Raw genomic sequence first — 5,498 nt, forward strand, 5'->3', positions numbered from 1 at the left:
ATGTCTTTTTTTAATATTTATACTATAATTTAGAAATTCATATCATTTATTATCGAGAAAATGAAATTAAAAACATTTTTTACATTGTCATGTAGTTATAAAAAAATAAGAATAAAATAAATAAAGATATTACACATGAATAAAATTACTCTAAAATTGTTGTACAAGTTATACACTCATTCTACAAGTCTTGTTTTTTAAAGAATCTTTTAAATAATCTTTTTCACCTTAATTAATATATATATATATATATATATATATATATACACATACATATATAGAGAGAGCAAAACTAAAACAATTTTAATTTTATCAACACATTTCTTGTATTCTATTCTTTACATAAAATTGTCTAGATGGTTTATATATAAAATAGTCATTTTTTTTCTTTTATCTCAAAAATACTTTATTATTATTGTTATTATTATATATAAAAAGTTACATATGTGTAAACTATTTTCTATCATGTCTATGTACATACAGTATTAGAGATTGATCTTTTTTGAAAAATTATAAAGTGACTATTTTTTAAAAAAACATCAAAGTTCTTTGAAGGTTGTAGATGAACCTCTTTCAATTTATGAAATTTTACATAATTTTTGTCTTTCTATTTTACATTCTTGCTGATTATGTAACTGTTTTAACATATGACACATTTCTTATTTTAAAAAAAAAAATAGTAAAAGTAAAGAATGATTTATTCTATAAACCATTATTCAAAAAACTTATCACAAAATTTAAATTAGATTATATAAGATGTGCATTTATTCATTCTAGTAAATAATCTTATTTTTTAGAGTATTTTATATGTAAACTATCTAGAAAATTTAGAAATGCAACAAATAAACATGTTTATATTATTTTGTATTTTTAGAATGTCCGAATACATTATTTAAATAAACTAAAACGAACCAATATTTTATATATCACGAAAAATAATTTACATTAATAATTTTAATACAACCAAAATATAAATGAGTGTAAAATGAATTTTTTCTTTAAAATTGCAACACATACAAGTTTTTCTTTAAAACTCTTATATATATATATATATATATATAATGAACACTGCATTATGTGTCGTTTGTAGATATGTCTTAATATAGATCACGACTTACTTTAATTATTTAAAAGACTTTATTACCAGAGATAATGCATACAAATTAATAAAAATCCATTCATTGAATCTATAATATTCTATTTTATTTTAAAGAAAATTATCACCTTTGAAAAACATAAGTATTAAGCAAATGGTTTTGTAATTTTTACTTTATTTTATTTATTTTATTTTTTTATGTTGTGCTTTAAAAGTGGTTAGTTTGTTTTAAAATAGCTATAGATCATACCTGATAGTAATTGTGGATTTTTCTTCAAAAACAATTGTGCATTTGTATGTATAGTATATTTATTTTCGTATAAATGAGAATGAAATCTCTTTTACATGTTTTTGAAAAAATATAACCCTTGCTCTAACAAATAGAGGTTAGATATTTAAAAATAATAACTGTGATGTTTCTGGTTTTTTAGACCTATGGTACTACAATATAAGCATCTTAAAGTTTATACTCTTGTTGTAATAAATGTGTAGTTTTAGAAAGTTTTTAGATGTTTTCATTTTATTTTATTTTATTTATTGACATATATAAAAATAAGAGCAAACCTGTCCTTAATCTCATCAACACTTCCTTGTCTTTATTATTATTATTATTATTATTATTAACTTAAGACTTTTGTCATTTCTTTATCTGTTATAATAATAATTTATAATTTGTAATTATAAAAACTTGTACCTTTTATTATGTGTAATTAAAATATTTTTTACAAGTTAGTAAAAATAAATGTTTTTGAAAATAAATAGAGGAAATTTTGAAATAAATTTTACACATTAAAAATAAAAAGAAAAGACAAGCAATATTTACAAAAGAACAAAGAATAACTTAAGAATTTATATACACATGTATTTAACCATTTTTTTTTATTTTTTATTTTTTTTGTTTTTGTTGTTGTTGTTGTTGTTGTTGTTGTTTTTTTTTTTTTTTTTTTTTTTGTATATTAAAACTCATAAGTATCTTTATTAATGTATTAGAATAAAAAAATAAGAATATTTATTTAAAAAATTAAATTATATACTGATTTAGAATTATGTGTTTATTTTAATAATATATAATTTTTTTCCTATGTAAATAAAATATATATACATAACATATGGAATTTTTGAAAGTATATTCTTAAACTAAGTCAATAAAAAATTCAAGATTAATGTGTAGTTAATTGTGAAGATTATGGAATAAGAAAATACTTTAAATATTCATCAATTTTGATAAATATGTTTTTTAGATATAGATTTGCATGCAGTAGATGCAAGATTATAGTGTATTTATATTAATGTATTTTTCTTTCAATGAATCTTGGAAGTCCACTAAGTATTATGGGTACTTTCTAGATTTTATTGTATTTTTATTTTTTATTTTTTATAATAAAGTTTTTTATGCTTATGGATTTATAAAATGGTTCTGTTTTTATAGATATACCTTAAGAGCTGACTAGAAATGAATAATAATACTAAGAATATATTCTACATGTTATTCTGTTAAAACATATAATTATGAATTTTTTTGATAGAATTATAAATCATCATAAATTATAACTGATAATAAAAAAAAATATGTCGTTAGATATGCACATGTCATAGAATAGAGTGATTCTAGGACTTCTATATATGCATCATCTTTAATTTAACTTTGATGAAGAAAAATAAAGTATTAAAAATTAAAATTTATACATTATATTGCAAATTTTAATCAAATATTGATTTTAATTTTATAATTATGTAGCATGTATATATATATAGTTAGTTAGTTAGTTAGTTAGTTACTTGCTAATATTTAGTCAATAAAAATTCTTGATGGTTGCAATATTTTAGATTTATGACTTAAAAAACTAAATAAGAAAATTAAAGTTTGGATGTGCTCTAAAAATCAAAATATCACAATACCAAAATAAAATTTCTAAGTATTATTTTTAAAGATTTATTGTTTGAATTTTCAACCATATCTTTATTTATTTCTTTTTTAAAATTTATATTAGTTTCTAATGAATTCTTAGTTCCAATAGTATAGAACTTATCTACATACATATATATATATATATATAGAAAGAAAGACAGTGATTCTAAAATATTGTACAAGATTTTGAATAAACTATCATACTGTATAATGGTTTAAAATTTAAATATGATATACTTATCTATTTATTTATAGTTCTGAGATTGAAAAAAACATCAATCTTCTTCAAGTTTATTCTTATTTTCTCTTAAATGATGAAAACTCTTTTAGCATATATATATATATATATATATATATATTATAAAAAGTGATTGATCTGCAGCTTTGGATTTGAAAGTTATTTGGAATCTAGCTTGAACCCACATAATACTTTTCTAAGTAGCTACATTTTTCTTCCACAATTAATTTTTAAAAATTAAAAAATATCAATGACTAAGTCGTTCACAGAGAACTTCCATAACTAATTTCAGTTCAAAGCAGGACTGACAGCGGGAGTACCGCGGTCATCGACCGCAAGCCGATTCATGAATGGGCGGTGATCACGGTGAACCGTCTTCCGCGGTGAATGGTACCAGAAGAAGGAACCTTGAGACTCACTGGACGGCGAATTGATACACTGGATGTGCCTCGATAGCTTCGTCATTGCTGGGCTTTCCATCGCTTGATCGCTTCTGCAGCTCTCTTGTTGTGTGATTCGTTTGTAGTGTGATGGAAGGTGATTCATTAGGTGCTCCAATTATTCTGACAATAAGTGGTTCGTTCTGGAGGAGAAGGCGGGGTTGGATTCCAACGTCGTGCATGAGTCCTCGTGGATTCTGGATTCTGGCTGTGAGTTTGGAACGAGATCGACTGTTTTCTCGTGGCGTTTGCATCCCATAGAGAAAATGTAGCCGCTAAAATTTGGACGTATGCCGAAGAATATTGATGATACGAAGTGCTATGATGCATTTTCGGGGTGTTCAAGGATGCATGACTGGACTAGCTCAAGAAATGGCATACAGGAAGACAGCAATTAAGATTACCTGGATTCAAGTCGAGACCCTGCGAAGGTTCGTTGGTTATTTTGAAGTAATTCGTTTCTGTTTGCTGTCAATTCAGTTCTCCTTTTCTGCTCAGTTGTTAAGATGGTCCCATTTCTCTTCTTTCATCTGGATATTCATAATTGATGAAAAGTTGTGTTTATGTGCACAATCGCGTTCTCATCACGATGTGATTGAAGAATTTTCCCTGCGTAATGAATAATTTCGATCGAAAGTATATATGGAGAAATCTTTGATAGCTCAATTGTCTTTTTGGAAGTTAAAGGAGCTTTCTCAAACATTCGAAGTTTTGAGTGACCCTGAGGAGCCATAGCCACATGATCAATATGGAGAAGATGCTCATGAGGAGAGGATGAGTGGAGGATATGGTGGACACGATCCATGAGACATCTTTGAATTGTTCTTTGGTGATGACGGTAGTTCGTTTGGAGGTAGGTGCACCTGCGCTGGGGTTGAAATGCTCTCATCCTATTCCGTTTCATGATCGCTATTTCACACAAGGTAAATTGGAGCAGATTGCCCTGATCAGGTAGATTCACTCGTTGCAGGTGCTAGTGGCAGGAGTGGCAGGTGACAGCGGAGTGGAGAAGATGTAGTTCACTCATTGAAGGTTTCTTTAAAAGACCTTTACAATAGTGATCCAGAGAAGCTGTCCTTGTCAAGGAATGTTATTTGCTCCAAATATATATGGTAGGTCTTCTTCCTCTTCTTGTTCTTCTTTCCCTTCTCTTTGGTAAGAATTCCCGTTTGAATTGGAACAATTTCAATTCGACTGTTTGTCTCAGGGTTTGGAATTGCATAAATTTATTCCAGTCGGGTTCATTCAATGAGACGACTTAACTTCAGGGTTTATAGTTCATTAAGTATAAGAGTCTCTCGTAGTCATTCGGCCGGTTTCTCGAATTGTGTAGGAATGGTTCCAAAACTGGAGCATCCAATCGTTGTGCAGCTTGCCAGGATTTAGGCACGAAGGTCTCGATTCGACAGACTGGTCTCAACACGTTACAGCAGATTCAATAACTATATTTACATTGCATTGGATCAGGTAAATTTGACTCTTTGTTGCAATTGAAACAGCGCTTGTGTTTGGTTCCGATTGTGAAGTTCTTGAAATCGAATTCGTTGTTGTGCTTGTGTAAATACCTGACATTCAGGACAGTGGATACACATCAAACAATCGATGAAAAGGACAGTTGTGGGCAGTGTAAGGGTCGAGAGGTTGTGCAGGATAAGAAACTATTATAAGTTCATGTAGAGAAAGGAATAGCGCATCGGCGGAAAGTATTCTTCCAAAGCGAGGCTGATGAGGCTATATGGTTTAGCAAATGTATTGTATGCACCTTGATCTCAAACGATACTAATTGATGGTTCTGCCATATTCTTTTCTTTTGCA

The 5,498-nt window shown here is 27.6% G+C and overlaps 1 long non-coding RNA gene across 2 annotated transcripts; it reads left to right on the forward strand.

The window, feature by feature from the left end:
• The first annotated feature begins 3,717 nt into the window (after positions 1-3,717).
• LOC112295178 (uncharacterized) lies at positions 3,718-5,498 on the forward strand. Of its 2 annotated transcripts, XR_016498151.1 has the most exons (5): positions 3,718-4,114; positions 4,365-4,536; positions 4,654-4,795; positions 5,017-5,150; positions 5,260-5,498. It is a non-coding gene; the product is annotated as an uncharacterized LOC112295178 (long non-coding RNA). The 2 variants fall into 2 exon arrangements; XR_016498150.1 differs by lacking the exon at positions 3,718-4,114 and having other exon boundaries at positions 4,243-4,536.

This window comes from Physcomitrium patens, chromosome 18, assembly GCF_059467195.1.
Source record: "Physcomitrium patens ecotype Gransden chromosome 18, ASM5946719v1, whole genome shotgun sequence".
NCBI classification, from domain to species: domain Eukaryota; kingdom Viridiplantae; phylum Streptophyta; class Bryopsida; order Funariales; family Funariaceae; genus Physcomitrium; species Physcomitrium patens.